The 25,948-nt window shown below is 40.9% G+C and overlaps 1 long non-coding RNA gene across 4 annotated transcripts in view; it reads right to left on the bottom strand.

Moving 5' to 3' along the window:
• LOC147342865 (uncharacterized) overlaps window positions 1–25,497 on the bottom strand; it is a 135,415-nt gene extending 109,918 nt beyond the window's left edge. For all 4 annotated transcript variants that reach the window (XR_015156784.1, XR_015156785.1, XR_015156783.1 and 1 more), the window contains exons 1-2: window positions 25,352–25,497; window positions 17,160–17,316 (exon numbers count right to left, since the gene is read on the bottom strand). This is a non-coding gene — a long non-coding RNA (uncharacterized LOC147342865). The remainder of the gene's footprint in view (window positions 1–17,159; window positions 17,317–25,351) is intronic.
• Between the last annotated feature and the right edge of the window lie 451 nt (window positions 25,498–25,948).

Below are 25,948 nucleotides of genomic sequence, written 5' to 3'. Positions count from 1 at the left end.
GTATTTTTGAATTGGTCATTACCAGCATGTAGAACTAATTTACTAATTTATGAATTAATTACTATTTCTAAAAACTATTACTACTTTTTATGTTGATCTCCTATTTAAAAATATTGTGACTTCTAATAGTTTGTAGATTCTCCTGAACTTTTTAGTCTAGAAAAAAAAAAATTCTCATAACAGAGTTTGCCCCCTTTCTTTCCAATATTTATACTTTTTGTTGATTTTTCTGAAGCCACAAGATTGAAGCCCAAGAGCCACAACAAAAGATGCTGTGTGTCACAGCAAAGACCCCACATGTGACAACTAAGACCCAACACAGACAAAATAAATATTTAAAATCCTATACATAATATTACTAATTGTATGTCAGCATATTTTTTAAGAAAGAAAATAAAATTTCCCTTTAACTCCTTGAATATATATATCATTACTTCTTTTAATATATGTATAATAGTTGCTTGAAAGTTCCTGCCTGCTAACTATAACATCTGGGCCAACTTAGCTGTTTTCTATTTCTATATCTTTTTCCTTGACTGGGAGCTATACTTGTCTCCATTTTCCCATATCTGGTGGGTTTTCATTCTCTATTAGATACTGTTGATAATACTTTTGAAAGATTCTAGATTATATTATATTCTTCTACAGAAAGTTGCTTTTTATTCAAGTATACAGTTCAATTCTGGTATGACCTAAATCAAATCCCTTATGATGATATCATATCAGATCAGATCAGTCACTCAGTTGTGTCCGACTCTTTGTGACCCCATGAATCGCAGCACGCCAGGCCTCCCTGTCCATCACCAACTCCTGGAGTTCACCCAGACTCACGTCCATCAAGTCAGTAATGCCATCCAGCCATCTCATCCTCTGTCATCCCCTTCTCCTCCTGCCCCCAATCCCTCCCAGCATCAGAGTCTTTTCCAATGAGTCAACCCTTCGCATGAGGTGGCCAAAGTACTGGAGTTTCAGCTTTCGCATCATTCCTTCCAAAGAAATCCCAGGGCTGATCTCCTTCCAAATGGGCTGGTTGGATTTCCTTGCAGTCCAAGGGACTCTCAAGAGTCTTCTCCAACACCACAGTTCAAAGGGAATGACAAATCGATTCAAGGTATTAAATCTGATAGACAAGGTGCCTGAAGAACTATGGACAGAAGCTCGCAACATGGTACAGGAGGCGGTGATCAAAACCATCCCCAAGAAAAAGAAATGCAAAAAGGCAAAATGGTTGTCTGAGAGGCCTTACAAAGAATAGAAATGAAAAGCAAAGGAGAAAAGGAAAGATATACCCATTTGAATGCAGAGTTCCAAAGAATAGCAAGGAGAGATAAGAAAGCCTTAAGTAAACAATGTAAAGAAATAAAGGCAAAAAAAAAAAAAGAAAAGAAAGGCAAACAATAGAATGGGAAAGACTAGAGATCTCTTCAAGAAAATTGGAGATACAGATACCAAGGGACTATTTCATGTAAAGATGGGCACAATAAAGGACAGAAACGGTATGGACCTAACAGAAGCAGAAGATATTAAAAAGAGGTGGCAAGAATACACAGAAGAACTGTCCAGAAAACTCTTAATGATCTGGATAACCTTGATGGTGTGGTCACTCACCTAGAGCCACACATCCTGGAGTGTGAAGTCAAATGGGCTTCAGGAAGCATTAATACGAATAAAGTTAGTGGAGGTGATAGAATTCCAGCTGATCTATTTCAAATCCTAAAAGATGATGCTGTTAACATCCTGCACTCAGTATGCCAGCAAATCTGGAAAACTCAGCAGTGGCCACAGGACTGGAAAAGGTCAGTTTTCATTCCAATCCCAAAGAAGGACAATGTCAAAGAATGTTCAAACTACTGCATAATTGCACTCATTTCACATGACAGGAAGGTCATGCTCAAAATCCTTCAAGCTAGGCTTCAACAACACGTGAGCCAAGAACTTCCAGATATACAGGCTGGATTTAGAAAAGGCAGAGGAACCAGTGCTCAAACTGCCAAAATCCACTGCATTATAGAAAAAGCAAGGAAATTCCAGATAAACATCTACTTCTCCTTCATTGACTATGCCAAAGCCTTTGACTGTGTGGATCACGACAAACTGGAAAATTCTTAGAGATGGGAATACCAGAACACCTTACCTGCATCCTAAGAAACTGGTGGAGGTCAAGAAGCAACAGTTAGAACCCAGACATGGAACAATGAACTGGTTCAAAATCGGGAAAGTCTACATCAAAGCTATATATTGTCACCCCACTTACTTAACTTATGTGCAGAGTACATTATGTAAAATGCCGGGCTGGATGAAGCACAAACTGGAATCAAGATTGCTAGGAGAAATATCAATAACCTCAGATACATAGAGGATACCACCCTAAATGTCAGAAAGCAAAGAACTAAAGAGCCTCTTGATGAAGGTGAAGAAGAGTGAAAAAAAAAAAGGCTTAAAACTCAACATTCAAAAGACTAAAATCATGGCATCTGGTCCCATCACTTCATGGCAAATAGAAGGGGGAAAAATAGAAATAGCAACAGACTTCATTTTCTTGGGATTCAAAATCACTGCAGATGGTGACTGCAGCCATGAAATTAAAAGATACTTGCTCCTTGGAGGAAAAGCTATGACAAACCTAGACAGCGTATTAAAAGGCAGAGACATCACTTTACTGACAAAGGTGTGGATAGTCAAAACTATGCTTTTTCCAGTAGTCATGTACGGATGTGAGAGTTAGATCATAAAGAAGGCTGAGCACCAAAGAATTAATGCTTTCAAACTGTGGTGCTGGAGAAGACACTTGAGAGTCCCTTAGACAGCAAGGAGATCAAACTAGTCAATCCTAAAGGAAATCAGTCCTGAATATTCATTGGAAGGACTGATGCTGAAGTTGAAGCTCAAATACTTTCACTTCCTGATGCGAAGAGCCAACTCATTGGAAAAAAACCCTGTTGCTGGGAAAGATTCAGAGCAGGAGGAGAAGGGGACAACAGAGGATGAGATGGTTGGATGTCATCACGGACTCAATAGACATGAGTCTGAGTAAGCTCCGGGAGATGGTAAAGGACAGGGAAGCCTGTCTTGCTGCAGTCCACATGGTTGCAAAGAGTCGGATATGCCTGAGCAACTAAATAACAATAACTATGGGTTAGTCAATTTGATTTTATGTAGGCTTAGTTTTGTACTTTCTTGGGGAAGACCTATGAAAATCCTAACCTCTTCCTTAATTAAAATATTTCTACTTGGAAGGACTCATCTTTCAAACTCTGCACTCTCTATAGATTTGTGTTGGGTCTTCTTATCAGGGAAGATCTAGAGTAGGCTTTCTAGAGTAGGCCCCTGTTCTTAGGTTGGACCTTTTTGGTATCTCTGTTGGATGCTTGAGATGTCAACAAGGAGTTAATGAGAACTTTTCACTACAGCTGAACTTGCTTTGTTCCCTAGATTTGCATGACCTCCAGTTTCTCTGTTCTAGCCTCATCTCTGATGAACTTTTTGGAAATCCTCCACTTACTTTGTCTTAAGCAAATACAGTCCAACACATAGTCACAGACTTCTAGGGAATTGCTGTGCATACTTATGGGGTGTCATCTCTGCACAGCTTCTTCCTATCTTGGATCTTTCCCACAGACTCCAGCCTCTTCAGCTACCCCAAACCCTTATCTCCACCTCCTTGATTCATCAAGATGACTGAACCTGGTTTGAAGCTTAGCTTACCACACCATAATCTAAAAATTGCCTTCAGGCAGAGGGCTAAGACAATCATTCTTAAATGTAGCTTACTTCTTCAGTTTCTCTTCTTCAGGGGTCAGTCTTGAGCTCCCTGTTGTCCAATGCTTTATAAATTTTTGTGGGGTTTTGTGTTTATTAAAAATGAGAAGGTGAATTCAGCACCAGTTTCTCTATCATAGTTAAAAACTAAATCCAGATATAGTATTTTTTTTTAATTCTAGAAATTTTATCGGATCTTTTAAATAGATTCTAATACTTTAGCAAAATTTTCCTTCTTTTATTTTGGCCATCTTTATCTCTATTGTCTTGAATAAATTCATCACATTGATTTTAGGAACTTTGTCACCCAAAGCACAATGGATCTATTTCTATTTTATGCATTATTTTCTCTTTGTTTTTGGTTAGCTAGCCCTGTATAAAGTGAAAGACTTCACTTTCACTTTTCACTTTCATGCATTGGAGAAGGCAATGGCACCCCACTCCAGTGTTCTTGCCTGGAGAATCCCAGGGACCGGGGAGCCTGGTGGGCTGCCGTCTATGGGGTCGCACAGAGTCGGACACAACTGAAGCGACTTAGCAGTAGCAGCCCTGTATTATAATCCTGTATTTACAAAAGAACTAATATTCTTTTGAGTTGATGTACAATAAAAAATTCAAAAATCTTAAGTTCATGATTAAATGAATTATTACATATGTGTAATGACTGTGTAACAGCCATTTAGATCAAGATAATAGACTATTTCTGGATCCTGGAAGACTTGATTATGCTTCCTCCCAGTCATTAGTCCCCTACAGGTAGTCATTATTCTAATTTTCTGTCTCTACAGATTAGTTTTAAACTTTCATATAAACATTTTATGTACTCTTTTGTGTCTAATATCATCCACTTTATGAGTCTTTAGATTCATCCATGCTAGCCTGTGTATCAATAGTTTGTGTTTTTTCCCATAGTGTGTATTATTCCACTGTCTGAATTTACCACACATTATTTATCCATTCTTGGTGGACACAGCAATTCCTTCCAGGTGGGATGTTTAATTGTAGTTACTATGATTATTCCTGTATATTACTTTTGATAAATATATAAGCTTCCATTTCTCCTGGGTTCATATCAGAGAGTAAAGTCATTGGGTTATAATGTGTATGGAACCTAGGCTTTAGGAAATACTTCCAAATAATTTACCAAGTATTTTATTCTTATCACTGTAGAATGCTCTCTGCTGCTGCTAAGTCACTTCAGTCGTGTCCGACTCTATGCAACCCCATAGATGGCAGCCCACCAGGCTCCCCTGTCCCTGGGATTCTCCAGGCAAGAACACTGGAGTGGGTTGCCACTTCCTTCTCCAATGCATGAAAGTGAAAAGTGAAGTTGCTCAGTCGTGTCTGATTCTTAGTGACCCCATGGACTGCAGCCTACCAGGCTCCTCCATCCATGGGATTTTCCAGGCAAGAGTACTGGAGTGGGTTGCCATTGGCTTTTCCGAGAATGCTCTCTGGAAACTCTCAAATAATCTTGTCTTGTGAAAGTGAAGTCACTCAGTCGTGTCCAACTCTTTGCGACCCCATGGGCTGTAGCCTACCAGGCTCATCTGTGCATAGGATTTTCCAGGCAATAGTCCTGGAGTGGATTGCCATTTCCTTCTCCAGGGGATCTTCCCAACCCAGGGATCGAACCTGGGTCTCCCACATTGTAGACAGAAGCTTTACCATCTGAGCCACCAGGGAAGTCAGGGACAGCCCAATTCTCTCTCACAGACCTTCAGGGAATCCCCATACATAAGGTATTCCATTTGTTCTACATCCTTTCTAACACCTGATATTATCAGGTTGTTTTAATTTTAGCCATTCTCAACGGTATGCCTAAAAATGATCCTCCTATCTTGGATAAGAGGATATATATATAAAATAGTATCTCATAGTGGTTTTATTTTGCATCCCTTTGATGACTAATGATATTGAGCACCTTTGTACATGTTCCTTTCTGTTTATATGTTCATGTCCAATTCCATCAATTTATTTATTTTATGAATATATAACAGAAATGTAGAGATGCAAGCTGACAGTAACTTCTTCTAAAGGATTCCTTTCCCTTCACAGGGAAGGTAGAGTGGAATTTAAAGTGATGATTTCTCTTATAGGTATTTTCTGGGTTCCTCTGACTATAATCCTGTGATGTAAGAAATATACATCTTCGTCCAGGCCTTTCTGCAGCCTTATTTTGTTGGAGAACGCCTCTTCCCAGGCCTCTCTGCTGGAATCCTGCCACCACTCTAAGTGGTACTCAGTGGTCATGGTGGGTTAGTCACTAAGTTGTGTCCAACTCTTCCAACCCCATGGATTGTAGCCTGCCAGGTTCCTCTGTCCATGGGATTCTCTCGGCAAAAATACTGGAGTGGGTTGCCATTTCCTTCTCCAGGGAAACTTCCTGACCCAGGAATCAAACCCAATCTTCTGCATTGTAGGCAGATTGTTTACCAACTGAGCTATGTACTCAGTGGTAGAGTTCTTAAATGGTCCCAGGTCCACTCTTTCCTCTGATGACTTACTGTTGGTCCACAGGAAACACACAACTCCATGCCTTGTCAGGTTATTTTCAAATGCAGACTTACTTTTACTTTCCCTTGATCGCAGTGCTCAGGTCAGCAGCCACACTTCTTTTCGATATTCCTCAGACATGGATCTGACAATGGTCAAACTCCAGGGGCATATATTTATTCCCCAGGTGGTTTCCCATCAGGCATTATGTTATGGAGAAGGTATTTCCTCTCCTTTATTATTTAGGACTCATAGCCTAGCTTTCACCAAAGAAATTCTCAGAATCCACTCTTGACAGTTTTATACCCAGAAAGTGGTTGAGGGTTTCAAGGGCCATGAAATCAGTTCAGTTATTTCCCTTGAAAATTTGCATTTTGGTCTGTCAATTTACTTTACAATTTAATATCTGTGATACTGTCATAGGCTGAATAACCTCCCTGCAAATATGTTTACATGCTCACACCCAGAATTTTTAAAATATGTTACTGTACATAGTAAAAGGAAGTTTACTGGAGTGCAGAACCAACATGGCATAGAAAAACCCTGAGCTCATCTCTCATGAGCACTCCAAAGCCATACTACCTGCAGAACAACCATCAGTGAAAAAGACTAAAACCCACCTGGAAAGATCTTCTATGTCTAAAGACACAAAGGAGGAACCACAGTGAGATGGGTAGGGGTGCAGACTCATGATACAATCAAGTCAAGTCCCATACTTCCAGATGGCTGGCCCACAAACTGCAGAGGTTCTGCAGGAATGAGTGTTCTGAGCCCAATGTTGAGTTCCTTCAGCCCGGGGGGCCTGCACAGGAAGATGAGCCTCCAGAGCATTTGGCTTTGAAGGCCAGTAGGACTTAATTTCAGAGGTTCCCCAAGGACTAGGGGAAAGGGAGACTTCGCTCTTGAAAGGCACACACAAAATCTCATGTGCACCAGGACCCAGAGTAAAAGCAGTGACTCTATAGGAGCCTAGACCAGACCTTCCTGTTGAACTTGGAGGGTCTCCCTGAAGGTGGGGTGGGGTGGCTGTGGCTCACTTTGGGGACAGAGACACTAGCATCAGCCATAATTGAGAGTTGGGTCTACCACCTGGAAGCAGCCAGGGCTGGTGGGTGCAATCTTGGAATTCTTCCTCTACCTCATTTGCACCAAGACCTGGCCCCACTCCACAACCTGTAGATGCGCAGTGGTGAGACTACAGGTATCCTCCACGTCTCAAAAATTTGCTTTACATCACTCCAATTTTAGGAAAGATCCTACTTAAGTATCACTTTTCAAACTGAAAGAAATCCAAAGATTTTTGCATATACAGAAAAGGTGGAAAACACAGGTAGCATCAGCATTTGTTTTGCAGCAGGCCCTTATAGAGGCATTGCTCACCCTAAGCCATGAGAGTGGTACCACCAAGCTCCTCCAGCAACTATACTCCACACCTCAGCGTCAAGCTGCCAGGGCCTTGGACTGTATCTGTGAGCATCTGTGCTTCATCTCCACTTATTTAGTGCACCATTTTGCAAGAGGTGCCTCAAGGTAATAGCTATTCCACTTTACACATTTTGGCTCATGAAAAATTTCATAGGCTGACTCTACTTTCGCATAGTGGAGGAAACCGGTATGTTGATGTATAGGGAGATACCAGCGTAGGCAGCAGTCATTGTTTTGAGGTCTCTGAAGGCCTTAGGTATGTTTTCAATAATTCAATTACCCTGGTTTTTCTGTAGAAAAAATGAAAAGACAAAGGATTTCTCATGTTCTAGCCTAGGCCTGCCCTTGGCTAATTGCATTTGGGCTGTTTCCTAATAACTCTCTTCATCATGTGTCTAGAAAAACCTTTAAAAATGCATCCTCATTGTGTGGAGCTATTTTCTTAAATGTGAATGCCAGGTAGCCTATTAAAAGCACTTCAAACCTGTGTGTGTATGAGTTTATGTAGGCTTATATATGTATGTTCTATGCACATGTTTCATGTATATGTTTGTATGTACATGTAACAGTTTGCTTCTCCCTACCTCAGCTACTCACTCCCAGTGTCACACTCTTAACTTTTGAACAATCTACTACCTTCAGAATCTTAATTTCTTATATTCTATTCTCAAGAGACTGTTCTATATTTCCAGTCCTCACTTTTATAATTCCTTAGCTCTCATCTGACCTCATCAAAAGTTCAGTCTCCAATTCATGAATCCTACCATTGTCTCATAATCCTTTATTTCTCTGTTCTGATATTCTCTCTTCATGCAAGCAAGAGCCCGTCATCTATTACTATAATTCAGTGTTTGCCATTGCAGGAGTTTACAAGGGCAGGCAGAAAACCTAAACAAGTACAACAGGCAAGACAGAGCACGGCAAGAAAGTCTACAAACATGGTGAACCAAATTGACTGTGTTCTATCAAAAGGAATTCAAATGCCTAATTTCAATACAATAGGCAAGCCAAGTAAATCTGTCTCCAGGCTAAATGTGCCCATTCACCTCTTCCCTTACTCCCATTTATTACTATCCTCTAAAACCTCAACTTTTGTTGAACTCACTCTCTGCTTTCTCCATGTCTGCATCCACGTTGCTTCAGGTAGAGGGGAGAAAAATCATACAATGAGGCTGACCATTGACTTTCAATTCACAATCACACCGTGAGGCAGGCAGGAGCTCTGAGCAGCCATCCTCCCACACTTCCTAGAAGGCTTTCTGTTCTGCTGTCAGAGGTGACAACTTCACACTTTCTCCTCTCCATGTATCTACTTATTGAGATGCTTTTAGCTGCAGTAATATTCACAATGAGATTTATTGTGAAATAAATGTATAAGAAATCCTCCAACTTCAGTTACTTGTTATTTCTTTCTTTCATTGCTGTCATTATAATCTACAATTATTTGGTTTTACTTACTGATTTTTGGTGTGTTTTTTTTTTTTTTTTTTAATTTCCCTCCACCAGAATAAAAACTCCCTGAGAGTCTGATGCTGGGAGGGATTGGTGGCAGGAGGAGAAGGGGACGACAGAGGATGAGATGGCTGGATGGCATCACTGACTTGATGGACGTGAGTTTGAGTGAATTCTGGGAGTTGGTGATGGACAGGAGGCCTGGCGTGCTGCGATTCATGGGGTCACAAAGAGTCGGACACAACTGAGCAACTGAACTGAACTGAGAATAAAGACCATGCCTTTCTTATTTATCAAGTAGCTCCAGTGTCTAGAACACTGGCTGCCATAAATTAACTCAATAAAAATTTGTTAAATAAGGAATTGACAAGGTTCAACATGTGTGAAATTCCAAGAAATTTAGGAAAAGTGTTTCAGATAAGATTGAAAACAAGACTTTGTCAACTTTGTTCTACAAAGGGACAGAAAAGAAACATTTTCAGCTTTGCAGGCCATACAGTCTCCGTCGTTATTATCCCATTCTTCTGCGATAGTGTAAAAGCAACCATGGTAATACACAATGAATAGGAGTGTCCCGATTTGGACCACAGTCATCATTTGAAGATCCTTGTTCTAGATGAACAGATTCTTTGTGCAAACCAAAATCCTGGGCTCATACTGTTATTTGTGGGTGTTCAAGAAATGATATATGCATGCATAAATTACATCTGTACTATCTACTGAGCAGCATATCAGAGGGATTGAGGGTGGCAGACACTAGAACCAGGATACTCTGTTTAAGCCCTGGTCTTTACATATGTACTTTGTGACCATTGGTAAGTCACTACCCTCTCTGCACTTCTGTTTACTCATCCTTGACATAGGGATGAAAATACAGTCTACATCATAGAGGTAAATGAGTATTAAGTGAGGTATGTGAAACACTTAGAACAGAGCTTGGTACCTGAATACTAGGTGTATTGCATAAATGTAGAATAGGTTCTTGCAAAGAACTTTGCATACATAGTCACATATCCTTCTCACAGAAGGCTAAGTATTATTTCCATTTTATTATCTCAGGGATTCAGAGACACTAGGAAAGAGTCCATGGTCAGTAAGTGATAGTATTAGGGGCAGATAAACACATTTAGAAATAAAAAGCTCTGAAAAGAATGTATTTCTTATCTGCAATATCAACTCAAAATCAGTTCACTTCAGTCACTCAGTTGTGTCCGACTCTTTGCAACCCCATGGGCTGCAGCCAGACCTCCCTGTCCATCATCAACTCCCAGAGCTTGCTCAAACTCATGTCCATCGAGTTGGTGATGCCAGGCAACCATCTCATCCTCTGTCGTCCCCTTCTCCTACTGCCTTCAATCTTCCCCAAGATCAGAGTCTTTTCAAATGAGTCAGTTCTTGGCATTAGGTGGCCAAAGTATTAGAGTTTCAGCTTCAGCATCAGTCCTTTCAGTAAATATTCAGGACTAATCTCCTTTAGGATGGACTGGTTGGATCTCCTTGCAGTCCAAGGGACTCTCAAGAGTCTTCTCCAACACCATAGTTCAAAAGCATCAATTCTTCAGTGCTCAGCTTTCTTTATACTCCAACTCTCATATTCATACATGACTACTGGAAAAACCATAGCTTTGACTAGACAAACCTCTGTTGGCAAAGTAATATCTCTGGTTTTTAATATGCTGTCTAGGTTGTTCATAACTTTTCTTCCAAGGAGCAAGCATCTTTTAATTTTGTGGCTGCAGTCACCATCTGCAGTGATTTTGGAGCCCCCCTAAATAAAGTCTGTCACTGTTTCCACTGTTTCCCCATCTATTTCCCATGAAGTGATGGGACTAGGTGATGGAATTCCAATTGAGCTATTGTAAATTCTAAAAGATGATGCTAATACAGTGCTGCATTCAATATGCCAGCAAATTTGGGAACTCAGCAGTGGCCACAAGACTGGAAAAGGACAATTTTCATTCCAATCCCAAGAAAAGCAAAGCAAAAGAATGCTCAAACTACCGCACAATTGCCCTCATCTCACACGCTAGTAAAGTAATGCTCAAAATTCTCCAAGCCAGGCATCAACAATACGTGAACCGTGAACTTCCAGATGAACTTCAAGCTGGTTTTAGAAAAGGCAGAGGAACCAGAGATCAAGTTGCCAACATCTGCTGGATCATTGAAAAGGCAAGAGAGTTCCAGAAAAACATCTATTTCTGCTTTATTGACTATGCCAAAGCCTTTGACTGTGTGGATCACAATAAACTGTGGAAAGTTCTGAAAAGATGGGAATAACAGATCACCTGACCTGCCTCTTGAGAAATCTATATGCAGGTCAGGAAGCAAGAGTTAGAACTGGACATGGAACAACAGACTGGTTCCAAATAGGAAAAGGAGTACATTAAGGCTGTATATTGTCTCCCTGCTTATTTAACATATACAGAGTACATCATGAGAAACGCTGGGCTGGATGAAGTACAAGCTGGAATCAAGATTGCCGGGAGAAATGTCAATAACCTCAGATATGCAGATGACACCATCCTTACGGCAGAAAGTGAAGAAGAACTCAAGAGTATCTTAATGAAAGTGAAAGAGGAGAGTGAAACAGTTGGCTTAAAACTCAACATTCAGAAAACAGATCATGGCATCCAGTCCCATCACTTCATGGGAAATAGATGGGGAAACAGTGGAAACAGTGACAGACTTTATGTAGGGGGGCTCCAAAATCACTGCAGATGGTGACTGAAGCCATGAAATTAAAAGACGCTTACTCCTTGGAAAGAAAGTTATGACCAACCTAGACAGCATATTGAAAAGCAGAGATATTACTTTGTCAACAAAGGTTTGTCTAGTCAAAGCTATGGTTTTTCCAGTAGTCATGTATGGATGTGAGAGTTGGACTATAAAGAAAGCTGAGTGCTGAAGAATTGATGCTTTTGAACTGCAGTGTTGAAGAAGACTCTTGAGAGTCCCTTGGACTGCAAGGAGATCCAAGCAGTCCATCCTAAAGGAGATCAGTCCTGAGTTTTAATTGGAAGGACTTCATTGGAAGTACTGATGTTGAAGTTGAAACTCCAAAACTTTGGCCACCTGACACGAAGAACTGACTCATTTGAAAAGACCCTGATGCTGGGAAAGGTTTAAGGTGGGGAGGGGTTTAAGGAGGGGTTTAAGAGGTTTAAGGAGAAGGGGATGACAGAGGATGAAATGGTTGGATGGCATCACCGACTCAATGGACATTAGTTTGGGTAAACTCCAGGAGTTGGTGATGAACAGGGAGGTCTAGCATGTTGCAGTCCATGGGGTTGCACAGAGTCAGACACGACTGAGCGACTAAACTGAACTGAACTGAAGCAGGGTGATAATATACAGCTTTGACATACTCCTTTCCCAATTTGGAACCAGTCGGTTGTTCCATGTCCAGTTCTAACTGTTGCTTCTTGACCTGCATACAGATTGCTCAGGAGGTAGGTAAGGTGGTCTGGTATTCCCTTCTCTTTAAGAATTTTCCACTGTTGTGATCCACACAATCAAAGGCTTTGGCGTAGTCAAAAGCCTTTTTCTCTGGAACTCTCTTGCTTTTTCTATGAGCCAACAGATGATGGCAATTTGATGTTTGGTTCCTCTGCATTTTCTAAATCCAGCTTGAACATCTGGAAGTTCAAAGTTCACATACATTGAAGCCCAGCTTGGAGAATTTTGAGCATTACTCCACTAGTGCGTGAGAAATGTGCAACTGTGTGGTAGTTTGAACATTCTTTGGTAAAATTCAAAATAAAGGTAGCTAATATAGATTAGTGTCTGCACAGGTTTTAAAATATGGCTGCAAATACCCCCTCACTAGGAGGAATCCCCTCCTCTTGAATCTAGGTGGATTTGAGACTACTTTAGCTGATAAAGCACGGTGAAAATGACACTGTGCGACTTCCAAAGGGCTGCTCAGCTTTTGCCTTGTTCACTGGCACATAATATCTCAGAACTCTGAGCCACCTTGTAAAAATTCCCTGATGCCCACATTTCAAGGATGTCCAAGTCAGGCTCCTGCCATAGGGTCCTTGGGGCTGGAGCCTGGAGATTCATGAGGTCACAGAGAGGGTGTGACTACTGGTTGACTTGGAAGCTAGTCTTAGGCACTTGGAGGCACCTGACATACTCCCGTCTTGGACTGTCCTTCTGTCCATTGTTCCCACAGTGGGAGGTGTTCCAAGGACACAGCCTTGAGAGACCAAGGTGTTTTTGAGACCATCTGGACTGAATATTTGACTGAACCCAGGGACAAGAGACAAGATGGCAGAGTAGAATAACATGGGCTCATCTCCTCTCACGAGAACACAAAAATCACATCTAACTGCTGAACAATCATTAACAGAAAAGACTGGAACCTACCACAAAATATTTTACACCCAAAGACGAAGAAGCCACAATGATAAAATAGAAAGTGCATTTACATGATATAGTCAAATTCCATACCCACAGGTGGGCAACCCACAAATTGGAAAATAATCATATTGGAAAATAGATATATTTTCCCACAGGAGGGAGTTTTGAGCCCTACATCAGGTTCCCAGCCTGAGGGTCTGGCGTTGGGAAGAGGAGCCCCCAGAGCATTTGGCTTTGAATGCAGGAGTGCAGGAGGTCTTAAGTGCAAGAGCTCTTAAGTGCAGGAGCTCCGTGGGAATGGGAGAAACAGACTCCATTCTTGGAGGATTCACGCAAGGTTTCATGTGCACTGGGACCCAAGACAAAGCAGTGACTCCATAAAAGGCTGAGTTAGACCTACCTGCAGGTCTTAGAGGATATCCTGGGGAGGTGGGAGTCAGCTATGGCTCACCGTGAGGGCAAGGACACTGGTGGCAGATACTGCATGGAATACTCATCAGCATGAGCTCTCCTGGAGGTTACCATTTTCACAGTGAGACCAGGCCCCACAAAACAGCCTGCAGGCTCCATTTCTGGGACACCTCACACCAAACAACAAACAGGATAGAAACACAGCCCCACCCATCAGCAGACAGGCTGATGAAAGTAGTCCTGAGCCAACAAAGCCCTTCACAAACCCTGCTCAACAGATGGATAAGACCTAGCTCAACCCACCAATGAGAAGACACCAGTCTTTCCCACCAGAAAGCCTGCATAAGCTCCTGGAACAATCTCACCCACCAGGGAGCAGACACCAGAATCAATAAGAATTATAATCCTGCAGCCTAAGGACAGGGACCACAAACACAGAAAGTCAGACAAAATAAGATGGCAGAGAAATTTATCCCAGAGAAAAAGAACAAGATGGAACTCCATAAGAAAAATTAAAAGAAGTGGATATAGGCAATCTGCCAGAAAAATAACTCAGAGAATGAAAGTAAAGATATTCAGGATCTCAGAAAAAGAATGGAGTCACAGACGAAGAAGATACATGAAATGTTTAATAAAAAGCCAGAAGTTTTACAAAACAAACAGATGAACAATGCAATAATTGAAATGAAAAATATACTAGAAGGAATCAATATCAGGATAAATGAGGCAGAAAAATGAATAAGTGAGTTGGAAGACAGATTCATGGAAATCACTATGGCAGAATAGAAGAAAGAAAGAAAAATGAAAAGAAATGAGGACACCAACATTTGCACTGTAGGGGTCCCAGAAGGAGTCGAGAAAGCAAAAGGGCTTGAAGAATATTTGAAGAGATAATAACTAAAAACTGTTCCTAACATGGGGAGGGAAACATTCATTGAAGTTCAGGAAGCAAAGAGAGTTTCATACAGGATAAACCAAGGAGCAACACACCAAAATACATGTTAATCAAAATGACAAAAATTAGAGAAAGAGAAAATATTAAAAGCAAGAAGGGAAAAGCAATAAATAACATGCAAGGCAATCCCTATAAGGTTATAAGCTGATTTTTCAGCAGAAACACTACAGGCTAGAAGGGAATGGGATGATAATATTTAAAGTGATGAAAGGTAAGAAGCTACAACAAAGAATACTCTGACCAGCAAAGTTCTCATTCAGATTTGACAGGGAAATCAAAAGCTTAATAGACAAGCAAAAGCTTAGAGAATTCAGCACCACCAAACCAGTTTTATACAAATACTAAAGAAACTTCTCTAGATGGGAAACACAAGAGAAGAAAAGGACCCAGTAAAACACCTCACACCAAACAACCGACAGGGTAGAAATTGTCCCATACAGTTAAGAAAATGGTGATAGGAACATACATATTGACAAGTACCTTAAATGTAAATGGATTAAGTGTTCCAACCAAAAGACAGACAAGCTGAATGGATTCAAAAATAAGACCCATATATATGCTGTCTATCAGCATATACAGACAGGGAAATATACAGACTAAAAGTAAGGGGGTGGAAAAAGATAGTCTATGCAAATGGAAATAAAAAAGCTGGAGTAGCAATATTCATATCAGACAAAATAGTTTTGAAAATAAAGACTGCTACAGTCTTTATAAAAAAATTAAAGAGACAAGGAAGGACACCACATAATGGCCAAAGGATCAACCCAAGAAGAAGATACAATTTTAAATATTTATGCACCCAACATAGGAGCACCTCAATATAAAGCAAATGGTAACTGTCAGTAAAGGGGAAATCAACAGTAAAAAAATAATAGTGGGGTATGTTAACATCCCCACTTGAACCAACGGACAGAACATCCAGACAGAAAATCAATAAGGAAACATAAGCTTTAAATGACACATTAGACCAGAAAGATTTAATTGATATTTATAGGACATTTCATCCCAAATCAGCAGAGTACTTTCTTCTCAAGTGCAACGTTCTCCAGGACAGATCACATCTTGGAGCATAAATCAAGCCTCGGTAAATTTAAGAAAATTGAAATCATGTCAACCGTCTTTTCTGACCACAATGCTATGAAATTAAAAATCAATTACAGGAAGAAACTGTAAAAACACAAACACGTGCAAGGTAAACAATATACTACTAAATAAACAAGAGATCACTGAAGAAATGAAAGAGAAAACCAAAACATACATAGAAACAAAGGACAACCCGAACACAAGGACCCAAAACCTATGGGATGCAATGAAAGTAGCTCTAAGAGGGGAGTTCATAGCAATAGAACCCACCGCAAGAAACAAGAAAAATGTCAAGGAAACAATCTAGCCTTAAACCTAAAGCAGCTAGAGAAAGAAGAATAAAACCCAAAGTTAGTAGAAGAAAAGAAATCATAAGAATAAGAGCAGAAATAAATAGAGACAAGAAACAATGGCAAAGATCAATGACACTAAAAGCTGATTTTTTGAGAGGATGGATACAGCTGATAAACTTTTAGTCAGACTCATCAAGACAAAAAGGGAGAGGGCTCAATCAATAATTAGATATGAATAGGAGAAGTTACAGCTGATACCACAGAAATAAAAAGGATCATGAGAGACTACTACAAGCAACCATATGCCAATACAATGGACAACCCAGAAGAAGTGGACAGATTCTTAGAAAGGTCCAACCTTCCAAGACTGAACCAGAAAGAAATAGGAAATATAAACAGGCTAATCACAAGTAATAAAATTGAAACTGTGATTAAAAATCATCCAACAAACAAAAGTTCAGGACCAGATGGCTTCACAGGCAAATCCTGTCAAACATTTAGAGAAGAGCTTACACCGATCCTTCTCAAACTCTTCCAAAAACTTGCAAAGAAAGGAATACTCCCAAGTTCATTCTACCAGGCCACCATTGCGCTGATACCAAAACCAGACAATATCACACACAAAAAAAGAAGATTACAGACCAATATCACTGATGAATATAGATGCAAAAATCCTTAACAAAATACTAGCAAACAGAATTCAACAACACATTAAAATGATCATACACCATGATGAAGTGGAATTTATCCCAGGGATGCAAGGATTCTTGAAGGGTCACAAATCAATCAATGTGTTACACCATATTAACACACTGAATAAAAACCATGTAAGCATCTCAATAATTGCAGAAAAAGCTTTTGACAAAATTCAACACCAGTTTATGATAAAAATGTTCCAGAAAGTGGGCATAAAGTGTACTTACCTTAATGTAATAAAGGCTATATACGACAAGCCCATAGCACACATCATTCTCAATGGTAAAAAACTGAAAGCATTTCCTGTAAGATCAGGAACCAGACGAGATTGTCGATTCTTTCCAATATTATTCAACATAGCTTTGGAGGTCCTAGCCATGCACTCTGAGAAGAAAAAGAAATAAAAGGAATCCAAATTGGAAAAGAAGAAATAAAACTGTCACTATTTGCAGATGACATGGTACTTCACATGGAAAATCCTAAGAATGCCGCCAGAAAACTGCTGGTGCTAATCAATGAATTTAGTAAAGTTGCAGGACATAAAATTAATGCACAGAAATCTCTTACATCCCTATACACTAGCAATATCAGAAAAAGAAATTAAGAAAACAATCCCATTTTCTATTGCAACAAAAAGAATAACATACTCAAAAATAAACTTACCTAAGGAGGCAAAAGACCTGTACAAAGAAAACTATTAATATAAAATTCTGATGAAAAAAATCAAAGACAATACAAACAGATGTAGAGACATACCATGTTCTTGGATTGAAAGAACCAATACTGTGAAAATGATGAGACTATCCAAAGCAATCTACAAACTCAATGTAATCCCTACCAAATTATCAATGGCATTTTTCACAGAATTAGAATAAAAAATTTTACAATTTGTATGTGGTGTGTGCTAAGTCCTTCAGTTGTGTTTGACTCTTTGTAACTGTATGGATTATAGCCCACCAGGCTCCTCAGTCCATGGGATTCTTCAGGCAAGAATACTGGAGTGGATTGCCATTTCCTTTCCCAGAGGATTTTCCCAACCCAAGAAGTGAACCCAAGTCTCTTAAGTTTCCTGCATAGACAGATGGGTTTTTTACCACTAGCGCTATCTGGACCCTGAATAGCCAAAGCAATCTTGAGAAAGAAAAACAGAGCTGGAGGAATCAGGTTCCATGATTGCACACTGTACTACAAAGCTACAGTAATCAAGCCAATGTGGTACTGGCACAAAAACAGAAATATAGGTCAATGGAACAGAATAGAAAGCCCAGAGATAACCCTCCACACCTATGGTTATTTAATCTATGACAAAGGAGGCAAGAAAATACAATGGAGAAAAGACTGTCTCTTCAGTAAGTGATGCTGGAAAACTGAATAGCTGCATGTTAAAGAATGAAATAAGAATGCTCCCTAATAGCACACATAAAAATAAATTCACAATGGAGCAGAGACCTAAATCTAAGGCCAGACACTATAAAAAATCTTAGAGGAAAACATAGGCAGAACACTCTTTGACATAAGTCAGGGCAAGATCTTTTTTGATCACACACCTCCTAGAATAATGATTGGGCTTCCCTGTGGCTCAGATGGTAAAGCATCGGCCTGCAATGCAGGAGACCCAGGTTCGATCCCTGGGTCGGGAAGATCCCCTGGAGAAGGAAATGGCAACCCACTCCAGTACTTTTGCCTGAAAAACTCCATGGAGTGTCGCCTGAGGAGCCTGGTAGGCAACAGTCCTTAGAGTTGCAAAGAGTCGAACACGATTGAGTGACTTCACTTTCAGTTTTTCCCTAGAACAATAAAAATAAACAAAAGGGACCTAATTAAAGTTAAAAACTTTTGAACAGCAAAGAAACCATAAACAAAAAGAAAAGGCAGCTTTCAGAATCGGATACAATATTGGCAAACTAAACAACTGACAAGGAATTAATCTCCAGAATATACAAACAGCTCATTCAGCTCAATATTAAAAAAAACAAAGAACCCAATCAAAAAAAACGGATGGAAGACCTAAATAGACATATCTGCAAAGAAAGCACATAGATGACCAACAAACACATGAAAAGACCAATATCTCTAATTATTAGATAAATGCAAATAAAAACTACAATTACGTATCACCTCACATCAGTCAGAATGGCCTCATCAAAAAGTTTACAAACAGTACTGGCGAGGGTATGGAGTAAAAGGAACCCTTTTACACTGCTGGTGGGAAAGTAAACTGATACAGCTATTATGGAGAAGAGTATGGGGTTTCCTTAAAACGCTAAAAACAAAACTGCCATATGGCCCAGCAATCCCACTCCTGGGCATATATATAGGGAGAAAAGAATTATTCCAAAAGATGCATGCACCCCAATGTTCACTGCAGTCTTATTTACAATAGACAGGACATGGAAGCAACCTAAACATTCATCAACAGAGGAATGGATAAAGAATATATGGTACATATATACACTGGAACATTACTCAGCCATAAAAAGAAACAAAACTGTGCCATTTGGAGAGATGTGGATGGACCTAGAGACTGTCAGAAAGAAGTCATAAAGAGAAAAACAAATATATATTAATGCATATGTGGAATCTAGAAAAATGGTACAGATGAACCCATTGGCAAAGCAGGATAGAGATACAGACATAGAGAACAGACATATGGACACCAGGTGGGAAAGGGAGGAGGGGGATAAATTGGGAGATTGGGAATCACATATATACACCACTATGTGTGAAACTGATAACTAATTAGAACCTACTGAATAGTACAGGGAACTTTATTTGTTGTTCTGTGGTGACCTAAATGGGAAGGAAATCCAAAAAAGAGAGGATATATGTATGCATATAAATGATTCACTTTGCTGTATAACAGAAACTAACACAAATGTGTAAAGCAACTATACTCCAATAATTTGGTTAAAAAAAGAAAAGCAATTACAAACTATGCAAGCATATGAATAACCATATCTCCCAAGAGATTGTACAAGTGACCAACATGTGCATGAAATGATGCTCAATATTATTGCTCATTAGGGAAATGCAAGTCAATACCAAGTCTCAACCATGAGATACCACTACGCACCCACTAGGGTGGTATAATCAAGAACACAGGAAATAAAAAGTGTTAGCAAGGATTTGGAAAAATTGGAATCCTCTTACACAACTGACTTGCAATAACGCAATCATGGTGGTAAACCCTCTGGCAGGTCCTTAAAAATTCAAACATAGAGTTTCCATATGACCCAACAATTCCCGTCCTTGGTATACACCCAAGAGAACTGAACACATGTTCACACAAAAATATTATCCTCAAATGTTCATAGTACCATTATTCATAATAGTCAGAAAGTAGAAACAACCTACATGTCCATCAGTTGATCAGTTTACAAGCAAAGCAGTCATGCAATGGAGTGTTATTCATCCATGGAAAGGAATGAAGGGTTGACACACTGCAACATACTCATCCTTGAAGACATTATGCTGCACAAAAGAAGTCATTCACAAAGTAACAGATGCTATACAATTCCATGTATATGAAATGTCCACAACAGGCAAACCCATGAAGTCATAACGTAGATTAGTGCTTTTCAGGTAAAGGAATAATGGGAACTGAAAGTGACTGATAAGAGGTACTGGGTGTCATTTCTGAGGTGATGGAAATATTCTGGAATGAGATAGTGGCAATGTTTGAACAACACTGCACATATACTAAAAACCAGTGAATGATGAAAGAGGAGAGTGAAAAAGTTGGCTTAAAGCTCATTCATAAAATGAAGATCATGGCATCGGGTCCCATTACTTAATGGGAAATAGATGGGGAAACAGTGGAAACAGTGTCAGACTTTATTTTTTTGGGCTCCAAAATCACCGCAGATGGTGACTGCAGCCATGAAATTAAAAGATGCCTACTCCTTGGAAGGAAAGTTATGACCAACCTAGATAGCATATTGAAAAGTAGAGACATTACTTTGCCAACAAAGGTCCATCTAGTCCAGACTATGGTTTTTCCAGTGGTCATGTATGGATGTGAGAGTTGGACTGTGAAGAAAACTGAGCACTGAAGAATTGATGTTTTTGAACTGTGGTGTTGGAGAAGACTCTTGAGAGTCCCTTGGACTGCAGGGAGATCCAACCAGTCCATTTTAAAGGAGATCAGCCCTGGGTGTTCTTTGGAAGGAATGATGCTAAAGCTGAAACTCCAGTACTTTGGCCACCTCATGCAAAGAGTTGACTCATTGGAAAAGACTCTGATGCTGGGAGGGATTGGGGGCAAGACGAGAAGGGGACGACAGAGGATGAGATGGCTGGATGGCATCACTGACTCGATGGACGTGAGTCTGAGTGAACTCTGGGAGTTGGTGATGGACAGGGAGGCCTGGCATGCTGCGATTCATGGGGTCGCAAAGAGTCGGACATGACTGAGCGACTGAATTGACTGAAAAGTATATTACATACTGAGTTGTGCATTTTAAAATGTTGAAATTTTAGGTATTAAATTACATCTGAACAAAAACTGTAAAATAAAATAATAAACATTACCAAACTAGAAAAGACTATAATGAAGTATCACTTCACACTGGTCAGAATGGCCATTAACAAAATGTCTACAAACAATAAATGCTGAAGAGGATGAGGACAAAAGGGAACCCTTCTACACTTTTGGTGGGAATGTAACTTGGTACAAGTATTATAAAGAACAGTATGGAGGTCCTTCAAAAACTAGAAATAGAACTACTGTATGATCCAAAAATACCAATCCTGTACATACATTCAGAAAAAATCATACTTTGAAAAGATACAGGCACCCCAATGTTCATTGCAGCACTATTTACAATAGCCAAAACATGAAAGCAACCTAAATGTCCATCAACAGAAGAATAGATAAAGAAGATGCGATACATACATACAATGGAATATTACTCAACCACAAAAAAGGAATGAACTAATCAACAAGGATCTACTGTTATAGCACAGGGAACTCTAATCAATAATCTGTAATAACCTATATGGGAAAAGAATACAAAAAGAATGGATATGTGTATATGCATCGCTGGGGCTTCCCTCATGGCTCAGACAGTAAAGAATCACCTGCAATGTGGGAGACCTGGGTTCAGCTCCTGGGTTGGGAAGATCCCCCGGAGGAGGGCATGGCAACCCACTCCAGTATTCTTGCCTGAAGAATCCCCATGGACAGAGGAGCCTGGTGGGCTACAGTCCATGGGGTAGCAAAGAGTTGCACACGACTGAGCAACTAAGCACAGCACTTATGTATAGCTGAATCACTTTGCTGAACACTGAAGCTAACAACATTGTAAATCAATTATACTTTAATATAAAATAATTAAATTTTAAAAATGGGACGCCCAAGCCACCTCGAGAAACAGGTGCATAAGTCAATAGTCCCTTCTGAGCCCACGTTGGAGTCATTCCTATTCAGGGACCAGACACGAAAGTTGAAAGTCTTCAGTTCCCAGTAATGGAGCAACTCAAACATCTAACTCTTCCCAACTAGGCCCCACATATCATAGAGCAGACAGACCATCCCCACTATGACCTTGGTTCTTGAACCACAGAATACATGAGCATGATAAAACAATGGGTGGCTTATGTGACTAAGTTTCAGGGTGATTTATTATCACATAGACACACAGAAGAGTCTTTTCCCAGATTTTCCTAAGCTAGAATTATAGTTCCATTTGTCAATACTGGTCTTCCTCCCGTATTTCAGTGGCCTCGCTTCAAAGTCTTCTGAGTCGCCCAGCATTAGAAGGAGCTGGGATCTGAACCCAGAAGTCTTCCTTTGGAACAGGGCTGCTGACCCTCACACACTACAAGCAAATCATTTCATTTCTTTGGGTCAGTTTCCTCTTCTAAAATGGTGAGCCAAGCCTGCTTTGCAGGACTGCCATGAGAATCATATGATACCATGGACATAAAACTGCTTTCAAGGAATTTAGATTTCAGATCTATGGCAAAAGACCTGGGGCAGAGGGTAGTTTTAATCTTCCTGGAGTTCCAGTCTTAGAAAGAAGCATATCTGCCCAAACAAATCGACAGTGCTGATGCCACGGCCACCAGGAGAGCAAGCACGCTCCTCACCACACACTGGGGGTTCCTGAAAAGTCTGCATGTGCACATACACTTGTGCAATTGAACACCGGGCCAGCCTGGTGATTCTGAAACAACTCAAGTGTCTGACTTGAAAGCGGGTGACGGTACTTGGAACCAGGGCCATGAAATGCAAGTACATTGCAAATCACTCAGTCGTGCTGTCAAGGGAATCGTAGTCACCATATATATTTTCTTAAATGTAGTTTCCCAGCAAACCTTTCATAAAATTCACGACTGTGACTGACCCCTGCTGCATGCTTGCCTCCACAGCTTCCCCTTTCCCCTCCAGTATAAGACACTTGTGGCTGATTGGCTGCTGAATTGCCATTACCAGCACCCTTCTCCCTTTCTCCCTCCTTGCAGATGGTCCTCAAAATCGATGCTTGCCATCCCAGCTTCCCATGCAGCTGGGGTAGCCAGTGTCTGTGAGGACTAAGCAGCAGTCATTTGGGAAAGGTCATTTGTAAAACATTTTTCTTTTCCGCTACAAGGATACATAAAGTCACAGAAAGCCAGCACAGGCTTTCTCATTTACCCTTCCTCCTGCCTTGAATGCATAATGGATGCAGCTTCAGCAGCCTCCATGGAACAATGAGGGAGACCCCAAAAGTGGCATCTGCTCTAATTCCTTTGAACCAACCACCTTTCTTTGGGGGGGGGGGGGCGGCGGGGGCAGAAAGTCCCAATTCGTGTAAGCCACTGGGGCTATATTTTCTTTTACTGGCAGATGCAGAAACTTCTAATATAAAACGTATGTCATGAGCAACTGAAGCCTTGTCCTGTGTAAGCAGGTAGCTTTCCCTTCCCTGACCTTTACAATGAAGGTAAAAACAAAAGCCCATGAGTGTAAAGTCACACTAAGAGACCATGGGTTTCTCTGTGTCTACTGGTCCAGGACCTCACAAACAGTCCCTCCCGTAAAGTTTTGCCACTCTGCTTAGACCACTGCCAAAGCCTCCCTGGGTTTCTTTGGTTCCTAATTCCGGTGCCCTGCCATCCTCTACACTGAAGCCACAGGGGTCTTCCCAAAAGCAAATGTCCATCCATGTACTCCTGCGGAAGGCAGCATGCCAGCGCTTGCTCAGAAACGCCTGAACTTCCCCGCTCTGCTGAGAAGACTCGCCCTGACCTGGCCTCTGTGTCCCTCTCCAGCTTCTGCTTCAGCCACTTTCTCTGCAGTTTCCCCCTCTATTCTTAGCTCTTCAAACTCTCAGCTTGAATTTCAAAGCCCCTTCTCTGACTATTCTAATCCCTCTGCCTGGGTAACTCAGTCTCACCCAGACTTCTCTGCATACACACACTCTCTCTCACTCTCACACACTTTCACACTCTCACTCTCTTTTTCACACACACTCTCTCACACACTCTCACACTCTTTCACACTCATACTCTCTTTCACACACACTGTCTCTCTCTCTCACTCTCACACTGTCTTTCACACACTCTCACACAATCTCACTCTTTCATATTCTTTTTCATACTCTCTCTCACACTCATTCTCTCTCACACACACTCTCACACACACACACTCTCACATTCTCTTTCTCACAGTCTCTCTCTCACACTCTCACTCTTTCACACTGTCTTTCTCATACTCTCTCTCACACCCATTCTCTCTCACACAAAATCTCACACAAACTGTCTCTCTCTCACACACACACTCTTTCTCATACTCTCTCTCATATTCTCTTTCTCATACTCTCTCTCACACTCATACTCTCTCACACACACACTCTCTCACACTCTCTTTCTCACAGTCTCTCACACACTCTCACACTCTCACTCTTTCACACTCTTTTTCTCATACTCTCTCTCACTCTCACTCTCTCACACACTCTTTCACACCCTCACACTCTTACTCTTTCACACACTTTCTCATACTCTCTCTCACGCTCATTCTCTCTCACACACACACACACTCTCACACACTCTCTTTCTCACAGTCTCTCTCTCACACACTCTCACACTCTCTCTTTTTCCCACACTCTCTCTCACACACTCTCACTCTTTCACAGTCTCTCTCTCACACACTCTCACTCTCACACACACTCTCTCTCACTCTCTCTCTCCATAGCACCCTAACACCAGTACTTGGAGCAGCAAACACAGAATACAAGCAAATACCTTTCCCACAAGATGGTAAGCCTCCTAAGGGCAAGGCCTGCATGTATCTTATTCTCTCTTGTGGTATCAGCACAGGTATTCTGATCAACTCCTATGCACCCCACTGGTGTGGGATGATTCCTTCATTCTAAACAGTAGGTGGCTAAACACACACCACCAGATGCCAGACAGATCACTAGCCGCATGTACTCACAGAGAAGAGGAAGAGGACGCCGTAAGCCAGGCAGGACCATGCAAGGACTGTACTTGGGAGTACAGAGAGCCAGCCACCGCCCTAGGAGTCAGGCTTTGTGGTGAAGAGAGTGCGGTAACCCTTTGTTCACATGGAGGGATGTGATTGGCTTGTTTGTATAATTTCACGATTTGACAGGGAGGTGAAACTCATTAGGCTGAAGACCAGGTGAGGCACAGCTGATTCTGCTGATTGGGGAACTTTCCAGGGAGGGAGGCTTTCCTGCTGGGCTAGGGGTGGAGCAGAGGGAGGGCATATATACAGGAACAGGGAAACTCACAGCTAGGCATTGAGGAGCAATGAACCTCAACACTATTAAGGTATCCCTTGACATTTTACATTTTATAATACAGAAGAGAGTAGAGGGGAAGAGAGCAAAGGAGAGAGGAGGAAAATTTCTTTTCATAGTCTGGCCTGCTGCTGCTGCTAAGTTGCTTTAGTTGTGTCCAACTCTGTGCGACCCCATAGATGGCAGCCCACCAGGCTCCCCTGTCCCTGGGATTCTCCAGGCAAGAACACTGGAGTGGGTTGCCATTTCCTTCTCCAATACATGAAAGT

Source organism: Bos grunniens, chromosome 28 (genome assembly GCF_055505025.1).
Source record: "Bos grunniens cultivar Pamir isolate PY7600 chromosome 28, Bosgru_T2T1.0, whole genome shotgun sequence".
Classification (NCBI taxonomy): Eukaryota; Metazoa; Chordata; class Mammalia; order Artiodactyla; family Bovidae; genus Bos; species Bos grunniens.
Note: the sequence above shows the minus strand (reverse complement) of the source record. Positions and strands in the feature narration are given on the sequence as shown.